Below are 18,393 nucleotides of genomic sequence, written 5' to 3'. Positions count from 1 at the left end.
GCAGAGTGATGGATTGGCCAAACAGGGAAATCATAGAGACCCAGAGCATTCATATTTTTATATCCCTTATTACCCTGATTACTCTGCAGGTGCTGACCAGGGCCCCAGGCTGACGACTCACTCTGCAGGTAATCTCACGGCTATATCAATGACACATTGATATTGGGGCCTAGGTGGGGGAGATGATTGACAATGGGAAATGGAGGTTATCTATGAAAGGGACTATCAGTTATGTGCACACCCAGAGGCAGAAGAAGGAATTTTCCCTGGGTGTGGAATTTGCTAGAACAATTAAGAAAGTAATGAGATAAACAGGAAAGAGCATTGGACTGGGAGTCAGTTTGTTTTGCTCCCTACTAGCTGGGCGAGCCCACGATTACTAGATAGCACAATTATTCATTTGTTTGTCTCTGTCCCTCAACAGTGACCTTTAGTACAAACCTGATCTTGCTGATTTGACATCAGTGCCTGGTTCATACTGGGTGCTCAGCAAATGCTTGTTGATTGGATAAATGAGGGAAAGAAGAAAATTATTTGTTGGGAGTGACCCAGTACTCATCCAGTCCAACTCTTTTATGTTAAAGGTAAAGAAATTGAAGCTTGGAAAGATGAAATAACTTGATTGAGGTCCCACTACTTGTCAGGTGCAGGAATAATAATAACAAGGCTAATGATGATAGTTAACATAATCAAGTGCTTGAACTGTGCTGTATGTGCTGTTGATTTCTTAGCTGGTTCTCAGCTCCATACTTACTCTTCTATTTTCTCCTCTGTATCCAGGGTTTGGAAACATGAAAACTACATTTCCCAGACTCCCTTGCCAGCTTTGGTTATGTTGTGTCATTGGGAAGCGCTCACAGAATCTTGGGAAATGGGAACAGGGGAGAAGTCATTATGTCACGATTTTAACTAATTAATTAATTGTCTGGTCCAGGTGGCAACAGCAGCAGCTGCAGAAATGGAAGGTGACTGCAGACTGCTGTAACACGGCTGGTGAGTGACAGCACCCGTGGGTTTGTTGGGCTCCTGCAGCCTCAGCAAGGGCACAGGCTCCTGGCTTCCTCACCATGGCAGCATCAGTGTCTGCAGCAGTAGGGACAGCAGCGGCATTCAGCAGCCTCGTGAGACAGAGCTGGTGAGCTGTGGGTAATCCCACCTCCCCTTTTGCCCTTCCTGTTCTGGAGGATAGGGTCTTGCTGCAGTTGCTGAGCTCTGTCTGGGAAATATCGCCTTCCTGGTTCTGCTCCAACAGCCCTTCCAGAACATTTGTAACCAATCTCTGGTACTAAATCTCCCTGCTGTGCTTTATGTGGATCCTCTCATTGTATTCTCATAGAAACCTATGAGATGTGAGCCATTAGAACTACAGAGCTATTTTACGGATGAGGAAACTGAGGCTGAGAGACACTAAGTGACTTGCCCAAGGTCACACAGCAAGATGGTGGCAGAGCAGGGAGATAAGCCAGGTCTGTGTAATCCCTAAATCCACATATTTAACTCTGCCCGTGAGAGCAACTCTGCCTCCCGTCAGATTATCTCATGGAGGTCATGTGGGTGCTCAGTAATGGGGTCTTCCTCTCCTGTGCGGGGTGGGACTGATGTCAGTGGGCCCACTTCTTTAGAATGCTCTTCCTCCAGGACCCTTGTTTTCTTGCCGCTTGACCCGAGCCTCATGATACGTCACTTCCTCCATTGACTTTATAGGGGCTGGTTTATCTTTTGTCAGCAGGGGTAGCTAAGGGAATGGTGCTGTTGGCAAGAGAAGCAAGGAGGTTACCTCGAGTGAGGGTTTGAGGGGAGAGCAGGGGGTGGGATGAACAGGCCCAGGGTTAACACACAGCAGGCCAGGCCCCCCTGTCAGGACAACGTAGAGGCAACTAGCTTCTAGCTGTGGGTGGAGATGCACTAGAGGGCTGAGGATTGAAGGACTCAGTTCCCGTAGATGGCTTAGAATGGTGCCTGGCTTACCTTAAGCACTCAACCAGTGTTAGCTTAAGAAAAGGTCACGAGGCGTGAGGTGCTGCAGGAGGTACCAAGGCAAACAAGAGCCAGTCAGCTCGGGGGATGTTCACCCAGAAGGAGCTGAGCTGCGGGCACATGAGAACTGGGACGGAAGAGCTATGAAGCCAGCACAGGCATGCTGGGGGTGGGGGGGTAAGGGGAGTCCTGGGGCACAGAAGGGGCCAGCCAGACTCTGGGCTTTGAGCAGGTTCTTATAGAGGAGTGAGATATGAAGATGTGGCCATGGGGGCGGGAAGCACCTTCCTCAGGCAAAGAAACTGTCTCAGAGGTATTGTCCAGTGAAAGTCTAAACTCTCAGGGGAATTTTTATGAAGCTCCCCATCTCCCTTCTAAATGTCTGACAGCAGCTTCTGTGGACCCCCAGTGCCTTCAGGTGTTGCTCAGGGTTGAAGCCTCCTCCATAAGAGGTAAATTCTAGGAGAAATTTCACCTTTTGCACATCCTTTCCAATCCTTCTCCATCTTTCCTCAAGCACTGCTCACCTCCCCCAGGACTCAGTCACTACAGTGGCTCAGCAGGGACAGAATCCTCTCCCTCCCATCAATGCCATCTGTCCCCTAGCCTATTTCCTCAGGCCCCTGCTGTTGGACCAGGCGGCTCTCTTGATGAATTCACTTGAAGTAAGTTGTGAATGGCTTGTTAGAACTTAAAATGTTCCCCTCCCAAAGAACATTTGTATTTTAACACTGACCGTCAGCACTTCATTCAAAGCGGTGAGTAATGTGGAATTTCAAATGACATGACATAGAACTTACATCAGTTAAGAATGCATCTGGCTGTAACAGGAAGCCATACAACGGTGGCTTAAACAGGGAAAGGTGTTTATTTGTTCCAGGAGTACGTACACACACACACACACACGTTGATTTGTCTGTCCAGGGCTTGTATGGCAGCTCTGTAATGTCAGCACAGGCCAAGCCTCCTTCTCTATTTGGGCTTCAGCCCCACAGTTGCAAGATGGCTGCGGCTCCTTCAGGCATCACAGCCAGGAAGGAGCAAAAGGGAAAAGCCGAAGACGAAGGGGCACTGAGGCAAAGGGGCCACCTTCCCAGGGACTCTGCCTACATCCCACTGGCCAGAACTGAGTCACGTGGCCAGCCCCCAGCTGCAAGGGAGGCGGGGAAGTGAGCCTTTAGTTCTTATTTATTTTGCATAGTTGAGGAGAGTGACGCTCAAAACCAAAATCCAGGTTCTTTTAGCCAGCAGGAAAGGAGAATGGATGGGGAGTTGTCTGTCACAAAATGGGCACAAGCAGGGGCTGGAGAGAGTGTGGAGGACACTTCATCCCACCCTCTTTGTCTATGGGAGAAGGCGCAGAGTGAAGTGCGGAGAGGCGAAGGGGTAGAGCTGAGCAAAACCAGACCAAGCACCCAGGTCTCCGACTCCCGCCTGCCAGCTGCACACCTCATCGCTCTATTTCTTATCTCCTAGAGTTCAGGGACGTGCTTTAAAGCGAGGTGGAAAATGCCACCCTTTCCATCACTGCCCCCACTCTACCCATCGCATAAAGTGTCCCCCTGCTTCCCTCTGGCACAGTTAGCCTGGCTTCTTTTTTCACTTTTTTTTCTTTTCCATTTTTAAGCATACAATTCAGTGCCATTAAGTATATCGACAACGTTGTGCAACCATTGCCATGATCCCAGCCTTTATTTTTCCTTGCTAATCTAATGTTGTTTTTCAGATGTGAGGTTCAGAGATGGGGATTTGAAATAAGGGCAATGAAATTTTAATTCATTCAAATATACAAAGTACTTTTACTTTTCAAAGTGGCTAACGGCTTAGAAACACATGTATTTTCTGCCTGGAAACATGTGGTTTCTTATCTGGATTATTTATCCCCTCCAATAAATGTTGCTGCATGTAACTCTCTTATGCAGAGAGCCAGCATCAGGGCTATGAGCTGCTCCATCTTTCATTCAAGGGCATCAATATCAATCCTCTTGTGTTTGTACTCAGATTCTACAAATAAATTATGTCCTTTGAATGTTCCTGGGGCCATTTTGTGACTTTGGACAGATGAACATTCCTCTGGATTCCTAATCCCTACGAATTGGGCCATAACCAGGAACAACAAGGAGACAGTCAGGGAAGGTGAAGGCGGCCCCCAGCCCACAAACAACCTCCCATTCTTGGAAAAATTCCCACCGAGTCGCACAGGCAGAAAATTGAATCCCGTAACTTCAGTAGACGCGCAACTCTAGAGAGACAACTGGTGCAATTTCCATCTCTTGAAACATTTAAAATGTGTCTGATCAAAGGAGGAGAAAATTAACCACAGTGTAGGAAGCTGGCAGGGGGACGGACAAGATGACCTAATTTGCCTTTCCCATTACTAATTTCAGTAGGAGTCGTCTCTGGGAATTCCACACTGAAATTCCAAGGCAAGCACACCTCGATGGGATCCTGATGGCTGTGAGAATGACAATCAGTTCTTGTGATTTTCGAAGCCTCTGCTGTGGCATCCTTTGGGATTTCAAAGGAACTAAATTCTTCTCAGATAGATACATTGGGCCCCATTCTTATCTACATAATAACTATGGAGAAATTGTCCCTTTGGGTTTCAAAGGATGTGAGTTTGGTCTATCAAAGTTGGGGCTAGGCAATGAATTCATTACTTGCTGAAATAAAAATCAACACAAACATGTCTTTGCCTTAAGAAAAAAAAAAAAAAACCACACCACTTAGTTGCTTTACCAACCTCTGGATTCAATTAATTTTTAACATGGAAGTAAAGTTCCCTTTTATTTTTTTTTCCTTTCAAGCCAGACATTTATTTTTAACAGGGGATGAAATCATTTGAGAACAAAACGGGACATCTGTTACTTTATATCTGTTTATTTTAAGTACTTAAATCTGAGTTTGATTTCACACAATTTTGACATTGTTGCTTCATTAATAATCCTTACGTAATTGCGACCTCGGAGTGCGCCCTGCGATTGCAGCATTCACTTCTCATTAGCGCAGAGTCGGATAGGAAAGCCAGAGTCGCCCTGGGATGGAGAGGCTTCTAGGTTCAAAGCTGGTCTGAATGCTGAGCTCGGCAACAGCAGGAAACCACCTCAAAAAGTGCAAGGAGAAGGCCTCTAATGGGGCTCAACGTTAGTGATGGCCTGAAGTCTGCTGTTAACATCTGCATAGTCCCATTCTGCAGGAGCTGTTGGATGGGAAACCTAGAGGCAGCTGTGGTTGCAAGAGCAATAAAAGATTGCGTGTGAAACACGTACAATTAACTCATACACACGTGTGCAGAACAGTGTGTTGGAGCAGAGGTACTATCCATCCACCAGGTCGGCCAACCCGCTTTTCAAGGTCACCCAAACGCCGGGGGAGCAATGGGAAGGCAGTTGCAGAGTGATGGGCAGAGATAGGATGTGTGAGGGCTTCACAAAGAGGCGGCTCTGGAGACACAGGGGGCTGGAAGAAGGGGTGGCCTGGTACCTGTGGCTGAGAATCAAGATGTGGAGCTCAGAGACGGAGATTTGAAAGAAGGGCAGTGGAATTTTTAATTTGTGCATTCATTTATAGACCAAATATTTAATGAGCTCTACGCCAAACACTGGATATACATTAGTAAATAGGTGGTCCTTCCCCTTCTGAGGGCTAACAGAGCAGCGTGCTATGACAGAGAAGGACTGAGGGGCCTATTTGAGATTTAGGGTGCCATAGAAGGATACTCAGAGAGGTAAGTTGAGACATGAGGATGCGAAGAAGCTGCATGTGGGAAGACAAAGGGAGAGAGAATTCAAGCCAGAGGAAAGAAAATAAAGGACAGCACAGAAGGGGAAGGAGATTGGCTTGTTGGAGGAATGGAAAGGAGGCCAGTGTGGCTGGAGTGCAGTGAGAGAGAGAGTGGAGAAGGGGAGGAGAGAGAAGATCGAAAAGGAGGCAGGGATCACGCCTGGTCTGGCAGGCTAGGGGGAGGTATTTGGACTTAACTGTATGCACAAGGGCAGTTACTGATAGTTTTAAGCTGGCGGGTGATGTGATTTGGTTTATGCTTTAAAAAGATCATGCTGGCTATGCAGGGAATGCATTACAAGGGGAAGGAGCTGAAGCCGGGAGATTAATTTCATAGGCTCTTGTCATGGTCCAGATAAAGGCGACAGTGGAGGTGTGGGGAGGGGGTGGATTGGGGCAATCTTTAGGGTCAGGTCAGCAGGGAATGCTGACGGATTGGATGTGGGGAGCGAAGGAAGAGGAGGGATCAGGACCATCCTGAAGGTTTCTGGCTCCAGCATCTGGGTGAATGGTGGTGCTATTTACCATGATGGGAAGGTGGGGCGGGGCTGGGACAAGGACACCAGGTTGTTGGGGTAGGGTTGGGGTGGGCAATCAAGTATTCCATTTGGGGCATGCTTGCCTTCAGACGTCAAATTGGCATTTGAATATTTGAGTCTGGAGTTCCTAAGAGAGGTCTGGCTTGGAAATATAAATTTGAAGTTGTTGACAAGTGATGATTTTTAAACCAAGACAATGATTGATCTTAGATTTTGAATTAAAGTGGGTAAGTGTTGTGCTGGTTAGAGGTTCTCCAGGGAAGAGACAAAGGTGCCATATTTACTTCACAATATTTTTTGGAATATTTTAAAGTAAATTACAGACGCGATATTTCACCCCTAAGCTTTTTAGTCTTCGAAAAATCAGGACATCTTCCTACTTAAGCACAATCCCAGGAAATGACATTTATGGTTGTCAACTCAGTGCCAGGCTCTTGCCCCAGGCCCAGCACTGTCCACTTATATTTTTCTTTTCCTTTTTCTTTTCATTATTTTTTTTGTGTGGAAGATTAGCCCTGAGCTAACATCTGCTGCCAATCCTCCTCTTTTTGCTGAGGAAGAGTTGCCTTAACATCCGTGCCCATCTTCCTCTGCTTTATATGTGGGACGCCTGTCACAGCATGGCTTGACAAGCGGTGCGTAGGTCCACACTCGGGATCCGAACCGGCTGCTGAAGTGGAACATGTGAATTTAAGTGCTGTGTCACTGGGCCAGCCCGTATATTTTTCTTTTAACCTTTACCTGAATAAAATGAAAAAGATGTGATTGGCCCATTCTGTCAATGAGGACACTATAGCTCAGAGAAGGTTCGTGAATTATCCCAAACTAGATAGCTAGGGACTCTGGAGCCGGGATCCAAACTCAAGTCAGACTGACTCTAAAGCTTTCCCTCTATGCCTCCTTAGCTGTAGACAGAGGCCTAGAAACCCTCTTCATGGAAGGCACAGGATTCTTCTGTCCCTCTGAAGCCTACCCTTGACTTGACCTCTTTTTCTTAGAGAATTATCCTCTATGATTCCCATTCTTTGCTGAGGTCCGAGGACTATGCTCTCTTTCCGCCAGGCTGCAGTGGACCCTTCCCTGAAGGCATTGGGGTCCAGGAGGAATCTGGCTGCAGCCTATCAACCCAATTATCATAGGTTTCAAAAGCCAACTTTCAAGCAGTCCTTGGCTGCCCGCACCATGCCAGGGATGGGGACAACAGCCTTTCCCTGGAGTTTGGCAAGTGAGTGGTGATAGAATAAGGGGTCCTGATGGTAGCGACAGGATGAAGCAGGGTACATTACCATTTTACCTTCTGTGGTCATATCAATGCGTCATGCTCCCAGGGCTGCCCTCCTGAGGAAAGCTTAGGGTTGTGCTCCCGGGGACCCTGCCCCAGCTTCCTGAAAGCCATGACTGGGAAAGTGATGGGGTGACAGCAGTTGACTCAGTACACTGCCTCTTCTACTCTCCCCAGGAAGGGTGTTCCTGGCTCACTCCCACCATCATCCTTCTTGTGGATGTACGTGGAGAGGCCTCTTTCTCTCAAAGGAGGTATATGTACAACCAGTGCACCCAGGGAGGGCTCCCCAGCACTCTCCAGGCCCTTCGCCTGCTTTAGTTTTCTTTATACCACTTCTCATTATCTGTTGTAAGTGCATTTGCTTATTATCTATCTCTCTGCTAGAATTTAAGCTTCCTAAAAGCAGAACCTTTACCAGTTTGCCTCACGATTCATCCCCAGCACCTGCAAGAGTGCCTGGCACATTGTAGGCACTTCACATGTTTGTTGAATTAATAATTGAATCAGTCAATCAATTATATAGAGTCACAAACATCTAAATATTAACTGAGTTCAAAAATAGTCCAAAAGAGACTTCTGTCCACTCCCCTACAACAAAGCTCCAAACACTTTCTCCTCCCATAAATCTCAACAACAAAAAGAAAAGAAGAAAGAAAAAAAGAGAAAGAAGAAAGGAGAGAAGGAAGGAAGGAGGGAAAGAAGGGAGAGAGGAAGGAAGGGAAGGAGGAAGGATGGGAGGGAGGGAGGATGGATGGGAGGGAGGGAGGAAGGATGGGAGGGAGGGAGGAAGGATGGGAGGGAGGGAGGAAGGATGGGAGGGAGGGGAGAGCGAATACAGAGAACATGGGAGCACACTAGAGGGAGCCCCATTCAGAGCACAGCAGAGACCCCAAGCTGGCTTCTAACCTCGAGTGGGGCAGGAGAAGGTTGCATTCCTCTAAAGCCAGAAATCTAAAGGAACTGGAGCTTTCGACCATCAGCTTATTCCAGGCTGGCTTAGAGGTCTGGGGAGGACATTCAGGTGCTCTGAAATACAGTGATAATCAAGAGAAAGAGGGAGTCTTAAATTGAGAATGGAGAGCAATAGACTCAGGTTAATGGAAGCACTAGCAATATTAAATGAAATTGCGCTACCACTTCTTCATAAGACGGCACTGGGGAGCCTGCTCTTTGCATAAGCAGGGAGGGTCCTGGGATTTAGCGGGAGGGCGGAGGAGTTGGGGAATCAGTCATGCAGCAACCATTACCAGTCCAGGGGAGCCCAGCTCACAGCCCCTCGGCGCATCTGCCGCATATTTACTCAGGCCCACTCAGGAGCCAGGCAAATTTGGGCAGGATTTCAAGGGAGCCTGGAGCTAGGGGAGCCTGCGTTAGTCCAATTAAATGAAGCAGTATCAGGTGGAAAGTAATTCTGAGTATTCACCATTATAGGGAATTTTGTGTTTAAGCCCCTCTGTGGACCTTCTTTTAATGAAGAACTAAACTGCGGGGTCTGGAGGTGGGCAGGAGGAATTGCTCCAACTCACAGAGCTGAATCTCTCCCCGAGGAAGGCAGACAAGGGCCTGTGAGGTTTCAGATGGGCTGCATCTTCCGGCTCCCGTAGGAACTCCCACCTGGGCCCCGGGATACCTCTGTGGATGTGTCACTTCCGCTGTGTAAAGATAACGGGGAGACCCCACCAGGCCTGGGGGTGCTAAGAAACTGTATCTGAATGATCATAGGTGGATCCAGCGCGCTGAAATCTTTGGGGGGGGTTGGTCTTCTTTCTACTTCCTGCCTTTCTTTCTTCCTTCCCCTGAGCTGGTCTTCCGAGGCAGCGGAAGCGGCAAGAGTGAAGATAAGCTAATAGGGTTGCAGAGAATCAAGAGTCTTACATAACTCTGTTAGGGAAAACAAGCCCACCAGGGTGGGTAGTAAACCAAAGAGGCGGAGGGTGCAGTTCGTGAGTTCAAATACCACAGAGAGGATGAGCTGCTTTCCGACTGTTGAAGGTACTGATTGGAGAAATCTATCAGGAGACATCACAGAGGACTTACAGTGAACCAGGCCCTGTGCACATCTGGGGGCCAGGCGGGTTGGGGACAATATAGAAAAGCACAAAACAGGGTTTGGGCCCTCACATGCCTCTTGATCACAGTGCCCTGAAGATACTTGTAGAACAAAACAGACAAAGCATAAACGTGTGAAATGAACTAACCATGCATAATTTAACCCCACAAACAGCGAACGCCCTAATTCTTCCTTGCCTGCCAGTGTCCTCTGGGTCTATTTGAGAATCCTCTCCTGCTCACCACTCCTATGACTGTCCAGCAGTGGCCACCAAGGGTCGGGCAGGGAGAGCAGAACCTCCCAGGTACAGGTGTGTGGTTGGTCAGCTTTTTTTCACCATGCACCGGCGATTCTAAAAAATGCCAGCGACAAAATACGCCTCTTCCTGTCCCCCCCAAAGTTTATGTTGGTCTAAGTTAAACCGTGTTGCAGTTACCGTTGAGTTTTATATACAAATATTAGTACATTTTTGTTGCTTATCATTTAATAAAGATTGTATTCTGTATGGAAGTTAATTCAGAAATTCTCAGCCATCTGGTCTCCGATACAGGCAGACACGGGTTCATGTTCCTTTTGGGAGTAAATTCTTGCAGTTAGGGATCCTTCGCGTTCACACTGGGCGCAGTTTACATCTTTAACTCCTGTGATAGAACATAGCCCTGCATTGAAACAATAGATGAAAAGAAACCCAGCGATAGTGTGCGATTGTAAGGATGAAGCAACAAGACTTGTCACATCAATTCTGTTATTTTATGTGACCTCTTTTTTGTCTTTGTTTTAAAACTTCAAGACAGTAAAACGGAGTGCAAACTGTGAGATGTAATATTTTTCTTTAATCCATGTAAATTTTAGTGCACACATGAGATATTTTGCTGACTTGGAAGATCTTTAAAGTTGAGATCTCCTCTCTTTAAATGGCTAGCTATTAGTTTTAAAACGAAACAACAAAAATAATTATGGTTGAAAACTACATGCTGATTCCTAGAAATTAATGCTGTGGCATGAGGAGGGGGTGTTAAATAATGCTCTGCTTTGGCAGGTCAAACACACCAGGGATGCCTGTGCTTCCCAGAGATTCTAGAACTCGTCCTGCAAGGATTAAGACCTGAACTCATGACCTGTCTGTTGCTTGAGTGGGTAGAATTACCTCATTTTTATACATCAAGGCAATTCAGGTCCCTCCATAATCCCATCTGTCTTCTACCTTCTTCCTCTCTGGTCCTCAATGTTAGCCACTCAGAACACCTCATAGGCCCCCTTATTTCGTATTCTCACAAGAATTTTGGAAAGCGGAGTTGACTATTTTTTTTTTTTTCTTTTAAGCCTGCTACTTGTTTTACCCTATTTCTACTTCCAGATTTCTTTTTGGCCCTGCCTTAGTTCTTTAATATCTACAAAGGGAGCATACCCAGGAAAGGGTGGGTTGGAAAGAATACAGATCGGTAGATTTGAGGGAACCGCTCTCCCCACCCCCAATTAGAAAACTGATCAAAACAATTGCTTAAGAAGTCCACTTAATAAAGGACTGAAAAATATGAATCACGATCAGGGGATTTATCAGAAGTATTAAAAGAAGACATGTGGGACCAATTTCCCAAATAGGAAAGCATTATTTCCCTGGAAATAATCCAGGGAAAACATAGAACTGGGAATTTCAATATTTTGCAAGAAAATGGAACAAATCTTGAGAGAAAGCCTCAGTGAGCAAGACAACAGGACGATGAGAAGTTAACATAGCGTGTTTATGAAAAACTGAGCTTGCCAAACAAACTGGATCTCTTCTAACATTTCAGCTGCGGGATTAGAAAATGAGGTGGCTTCAGTGCACTTCATGTGTCTTCATTTTTGTGATGGATTTAATATGAAGACTAGAAAAAGCTTAGCGGTAGTGGGAATTGGAGAGTGACTAAAAGACACACAAGCAGGTGGCACTGCCTCAGACCCAGACAGGAAGTTTCCAGCAAAGTGCCAAGAGGATCTCTCTCTGGCCAGGGTGGTTTCATTGATGTTCTGGAAAGGAAATTAAACAGCATGTTACTGGATGGAGGAGTCTAGGTTTAAGAGCTATCTGATATGGAGTGATAGAGACTGGAGAGGATTAGCAGAGTCTGTGATCAGCGTGAGCCACTCTCTGTGCACCTAGCAGCTGAGAGCGTGAACTGGACCGGAGCTGACATGGAGAAGTAGAGTTGCATGACTGAGGGAGCAACTCCTCAGAGCCCAGCTGGCGGGCTGCCACCCTTTGGCATTGACAAAGAGAAGAGTGTGTTCAGAAGAGACTCCCAGGGCAGAAGAGTCTGGCAAAAAGCTGGAGATTGTTAAACCAGAAAAAGAGAAGCCTCGGGATAACACGAGTGCCTTCCTCATATGTCTATAGGGATGATTTGCAAAAAAGGGGCTGTTGTGGGTTGAATTGTGTTGTGGGTTGTTCGTATGTTGAAAATTCATATGTTGAAGTCCCAACACTCCATTACCTCCGAATATGACCCTATTTGGAAATAAGCTCATTGCAGATTTAATTAGTTAAGACGAGGTCATACTGGAGTACGATGGGTCCCTAAACTGATATGACTGGTGTCCTTATAAAAAGAGGAATTTTGGAGACAGACATGCACACAAGTAGAATGCCAGGCGAAGATCTAAAGCCAAGGAATGCCAATGATTGTCAATGAACCATCAGAAGCTGAGAGAGATCAACGGAAAAATCCCCTCTCACAGCCCTCAGAAGGAGCCAACCTTGCTGACACTTTGATTTTGGACTTCCAGTCTCCAGAAATGTGAGACAATAAATTTCTGTTGTTTACACCACCCAGTTTGTGGTGCTTTGTCATGGCAGTCCCAGGAAACAAAGACAGGGGCTGAAGTCATTCGGTTAGACATGGCTCTTGCTGGTGAGTGGCTGGGTGTGTCAAGAAGGCGGAGTCCACAAAGGCAGTGGAAGAAAGACCTTTCTAACAATTCAACTGCCCAATAGTGGGCTGAGCTGCCTTTGGCATAGTGCGCTTTCTAGCACTGAGGATGTTTCAAGTGGAGACTGGATGACCACCTGCTTGGGATATACTAGAGAAAATTCCTGCCTTGGGACCAAGGTGGGGATGGGTCACCTCCAAGATTTCCTTCAATTATAAGGCTTATTGATTCTAACTATGAAAGTGTTCAATGACAACAAAAAGCTAACTTCAAATTTTAAAATTGGGAATTGTTCTGTTCTTAAAAAGGACATAATGTAAAGAAGCAGAAAAAAAGAACCAGTAAAATATAATTCCACACAAGAAAAAGTGCAAATATTAATGAGGGAGACATTTCAAGAACCCACTAGCCAGGAAGTCCATGAAGAACAGTAATGTCAAAAACAAAGGGACGTTGAATTATATTAAAGACATTTACATAATGTAGCTACAAGCCAGTGTGGTGTAATACGAACATTATCTGTAGGGGTTAAAAGAGTGGAGTTTCAAGTAAGGTAGCTTCCTGTCATGAAACCTAAGAGCTTTGTGGCCTTGGCCTATGTGGTTAACTTCTCTGAGCAGGAGTTTCCTCACCTGCAGCATGGGACAACATCGCCTGGCTCCCAGTGTCAGAAGGATGACGGGAGATAATTGATGAAAAGTGCGGGGCACATAGTAAGAATTCAAGAAGGGATGACTATTCTTCTTATGAAATTATTGTCCCCAGAGCCAAAACGGAAGGCTGTTTACACACACACATACAAAGAGAGAGAGAAACAGGGATGACAGAAATCAAAGTTTTAAACAAAAGTCAAAGAAAAAAAAGAGGAAATTTTTTGTTAGATTCTATGACCTGAACAATGATCTTTCCTATTAAATGCAGAAGTTCCACTTACAGATATTATACCCAAGTTAAGTTCTTGGGAATCATGGTCTGCTACCTCATTCCACGTACTCTTGAGTGGGATGGTGGACAAGCGTTAATGGGTGAACAGGTCATTTGAAAGCTCTGAAGGCTGGCCCATGTCTGAGACTTTGGTCTGATGTGTGGCCTCAGATAAACTTCTCTCATTCTTGGTTTTCTCATCTGTAAAACGGAGCTCAGCAGGTTGATGGGATGACCAGATGGGACCAGACTTGGTTAAAGTGTTAGACAAAGGGCAGTGTAAACGTTGAGCATGTCAGCGCTGCATCCTCATAGCTTTGGGATGGCGATTATAGGCACTTACTCTGCCCCCAAGTGAAAATGTCCTAAATACCAGGGGAAGCGAGGGGCTATTTATCCTGATGGAGCCAGTCAAAAGAGGAGTAATGTGTGAAATTAAGGTAGATGAGGCTTTAAGGAAAGGAAAAACTTCTGTTCAGCAGGATCTTTTAGATAATGAAGCGGTCTCTAAGGAAACTTTGAAGAACCTGGAAGTGGAAGGAACACTAAAATAGGCAGCAGATCTGCCTACTGAAACACGAGTGATTCAGAGGTTCAATCTCCTCTTCGTCCTCGTAGCTTCTCCATCCTCGTTTACCTTTATGCTTTTTCCAAGTATGTTTCTTAATCTGAATTGCTCCTTATGTGAGGTTCCGATGCATTCCTGGAGTCATTTAAATTGGTCCATGTTTGTAGCATCTGGTGATAGAATCGTGCCTTATAAAGGCACCTGCCATCTCTCTCCTTGGCCCACCCTCACTGCCTCCCGTCACCCCACTCCAAGTTTGCAGCAGGCCCTCACAGCCTGGCTGACTCTTCCGCCTCAGTGTCAGCCTCCTCATTAGGCATGCTCTGGAGCTGGCTGGTGTCAGAGCTGGCCGATGCATCAGAATGCAGGGCATGCCTCAGGCTCCTAGGAAGCTGCACATTTCGCATGAAATATGAAGGCAACAGCCAGCCCAGGGGAGACCCAGGGTGAATTTAGTGGAATAGCAGCAAAGGTGGCTATTGGGGGAGGGGTGCTCTGTAGGGTCAAGGAGAGGATGTGGGTACCCATCACATATTTTTAAGGACACCGTTTGGCAGGGGGTGATACAGGGAGGGGACACCTGGTTTATACATCTTCTTGGCTGCTCCCGACAGACACTCCCCGGTTACCTTCTTTCTGCATATGCTCACGGTAGATCCGTGATTATGGTGATGTGCCCTTTTGAGATAGGCAGCCGGCTCTGGCTCTGTCTCCTGCTGTGCTCATCACCGATTCTTGAGTTTCCCTTTTGGGACAACCTGAAATCATAAGAGCAGTCCATGTGGATTTCGGAGCACCTGACAGTAAGAAGCATAATAAAAGTAATGATTGTCCAGCAGGCTCTGGGGATGCTTGTCGCATAGCACCATGGGCCTGCAGAGGTTAAGCATGCTTAGCAAGTGGTGTCCTCAGATGGCTCTGTGGCCTGACATGAAAACCTGCCTTTAACTTTCTCCAAATTCTCCCAGTTTCCAACCAAGCCTCCTTGCTGGGGTTCTAGGCAGCCATTCTGAGATGAGGGGAAAACCATTCATCTCCATCTTAAGAATTAACACCCACCATGTGTGTTGGACACATTATAGTGTAATTTGCTTGGACATCTCCGTTAGAACACGTACCCACTAGAGTGTGGTGGGTTTATGTGGAGATCCATGCCCTGGCCACTCTGTCCAGGAAGCAGAGATGTTGTCTTATTGGTTGTTCTATATCCAGGGAATGGCACTTAGTAGATATTCAATAAGTACTGAATAAATTCTATTTGGTGCGACCTCCCTCCCACCCGTCACACATCCAAGTCATTAAGAAACATGAGTCTACTGGTCTCTCCAAATGCAGAAAGTTTGAGAAGCCATTTTTTCTCCCCTAAACTAAAACCACAGTGCCCAATATGGTGCACTCAAACAGGGCACAGGTTGATTCCATTTCATACCGTCAGTTACAGAGCATCCCACCTTCTTTTGATCAGTGAGCAAAAAATTATTTTTATATATATATGTATATTCCCCTGTTAAAAACATAAAAGTATATATATATTTCCCCTTAAAATGTATATGTACATATTTTCCCCTTAAAAGTAATTCTTGGGTTTTTAAGGTCTCCATGGGCTCCTCGGCAGTAGTTGACAAGTCAGTAGGAGCTGCGTGATTCTTTTTTCTGGAAACCTCCTGGAGTCAGGAGAAGAAGGGCAGATGCCCAGAGCTGCAGGGTCATCCTGCCTGCCCCTACCTGTGATGGACACCATCTGCCTTCCTTGGGAAAGTTTTCTGCAACAAATTCCAAAGCCATCATTTCTGGCAGGACTGCCTGCTGCACACCTCCCAGAGGCACCATTCCCCTTGAGGCTGCCCTGATGGTTGGAACGTGGAGAGTCAACACATAAGCTTGTCTTATATGTGGGAACCTTCAGCACATCTAATCGTATTTGGTGACTTTCTGTTAATCTTGCAGAGGAATTGGCTTCCTTGTGAAGTGAGAGGACTGTCCTTCTGTTTGGTTCCTGAAGGAGAGCAGCAGGAGGCAGCAGGATTTGACTAAAATGCTGGACTCTCACATGACTGTAAGCTCCCTGGGGGCAGGGCATATCTGTCCTACTGCACTGCTGGGTCCCCAGGGGCTGGAACAGTGCCGAGGACAGGGTAGGCACTCCACAGGCATCTTGATTGACTACCGCAAAGAAAGTACAGTGTCTCAGTCTCTAGCCAGTGATACGTTCAGGGCTGGTCAATGAGAATCCGCCCTGGCTTTGATATACAGATAGCGAGAGAGAGAGAGAGAGAGAGAGAGAGAGAGGAAGAGAGAGAGAGAGAGAAGTTCTCTTTCTTAGGGGCTGCTAAGTTGGGAGCAGGATGCTAATCACAAAGAGGAGAGAATGAGGCTATCAGACAAGATGAAGAGATGGCGAGAGAGAGAGAGAGAGAGAGAGAGATCAAATGAGCTAGCCCTAACAATGTAATGTGACTGTATCTTCAGCCCCAGCTGAAGATCTAACCCAGAACGTCTTAGTTATATGACCCAATAAATTTCTTATTTATTTATTTGCTTAAAGTAATATTAGAAGAGGGTTTCCGTCACTTAAAACCCAAAGTGGTCTGACTAATACACTTGTTTCATACAATCTCTTTCTCCTTTCAAAGCTTTTCATTTGCTCCATGCTGACAGCTGACTCTCCGTAGATTTTATGCATATGGATCTTCTAAACGTCTGTTTTCACACAGCGGTCATCTTGCGCATCCCTTTTGCTCATTTAAGCAGAACTGTGTTCAAGCCACGCACTCAGGGCAGATGCATCCTTCCTATACAAAGGATCTAGACAGAGAATTCTTCAAATTCCCTGGATAACAGACTTAACAGTTCCCAGTGGTGACAGATCCTCACATCCTCAGAACACACAGCATCCCCTCAACAGCTCACACGAACTCTGCAGTGGACCTCAGCTAGGGCACCCTGCTCTGTGCTCAGCTCTGCTGGGACAGCACTCAATAGTTTGTAGTTTGCTTCACAGGAATGAAGTTTGTCTCCCCAGTTAGACAGGAAACGTGCAGTTGTCAGAGAACAAAGGAGAGAAGAAGAAAGATGTTCGGTGAACATCTCCCATGTGACAGACACCGTCCACGGCACTGCACATCCCTGTGAGATAAATGACTTCCTCGTCTATAGTCGCGGACCCAGGCTCAGAGTGGTTCAGCAGCCACTTGCCCACAGGCTGAGCTGGTAAGCAACAGAGCAGGTCTGTCTGATCTGGGCGTCCATGCTTTTGCTCCCTCCTCTCAGTGGCCTCTGAGGCCGTATTTTGATAGGCTCAGTCCAGACCACTCAGCACCGTGCTGCCACACTGTCAAGTCCAACAGTGACAGCACCATGTTTATCGCCATTTAATACTAACCTAATGAGGAGGGAATGTTATAGACCACCCCCTCCATAGTGTGAGAGAATTGCGTGACATGGAGATGCACAGAAACAAGAGAAGTCTGGAGTCCAATTTCCTTCCTCTGTGGCCCACCCAGCCTCTAGGGTAGAGAGCACAGCCTAGGAAGGCGTTCTGTTCCCGAACAGGCAGGGGTGCCTCTGGCTGGGCGTCAGCCACTGACCCACCTCGTTTTTGTTCTGCAGGTGTTGGAAAGAGGATGCAGCCATCCCCAACCCCCAACAGGGAAGGGTGGAAAGTGCTGCACTGTGCAAGGGCGAGTGTACACATGTGTGTATGTGTGGTCCTTGGAGCGAGGGCCAGGCAAGGACCAGTCTGCAAAACAACATTAAGAAACTGAAACATTTTCCACTGAGAAACAGAATTACTGCCCGTGGAATTCTTACCCAGCCTGAGAAGCTAGCAGCAGCCCCTCCTTTTCATTAGTTAAACAAAGAAGGTTATTTTTCAAATGAAAATTTTCAGTGTGGAAAACAATCTAATTCCTGGGGCTTTTCAAGAAGCAAGATTCTCAGTGCTCGAATCAGCCTGTCTATGTGGACATGCAGCTGCAAAGGGCGGTGCAGGTACCTTGATGAAATGAAAGGCAGGCCTGGCCAGCGGGGCACCCAGGACTCAGCTTCAGGCCTCTGTGAAACAATCCCAGGTAGGAAGGCCAACAGAAGGAATGAACGATGGCTTGGAAGATTTGACTGTCTGCTAGGGAAAAAATAGGTGTAAATAAAAATATTTTCTGTATGTCCATTAAATGACCCTCTTTCTTCCTCCAAGTCAATGAACTCCCTCTGGCCGGAAAATAAGCTGCAAACTCAAACCCTGCTTGGTTCAACAGGGCTTGTTCAGCTTTATTGAACTCGTAGCCTTCAGATTTCTCTCAAGCACAAACTGGCTTCCATTCGGGTACCCTTGGGGTAACATCATGTCTTTCTCTTG

At 46.5% G+C, this 18,393-nt stretch overlaps 1 non-coding gene across 2 annotated transcripts; it reads left to right on the top strand.

Annotated features, from left to right (window-relative positions):
- Window positions 1-856: 856 nt before the first annotated feature.
- Window positions 857-18,205, top strand: LINC03041 (long intergenic non-protein coding RNA 3041). Of its 2 annotated transcripts, XR_011431419.1 has the most exons (4): window positions 857-993; window positions 15,984-16,092; window positions 16,670-17,246; window positions 17,646-18,203. It is a non-coding gene; the product is annotated as a long intergenic non-protein coding RNA 3041 (transcript). The 2 variants fall into 2 exon arrangements; XR_011431420.1 differs by lacking the exon at window positions 16,670-17,246 and having other exon boundaries at window positions 17,646-18,205.
- Window positions 18,206-18,393: the final 188 nt, after the last annotated feature.

Source organism: Equus caballus, chromosome 23, assembly GCF_041296265.1.
Source record: "Equus caballus isolate H_3958 breed thoroughbred chromosome 23, TB-T2T, whole genome shotgun sequence".
NCBI lineage: Eukaryota > Metazoa > Chordata > Mammalia > Perissodactyla > Equidae > Equus > Equus caballus.
This window is presented reverse-complemented; position numbering and strand designations above follow the sequence as displayed.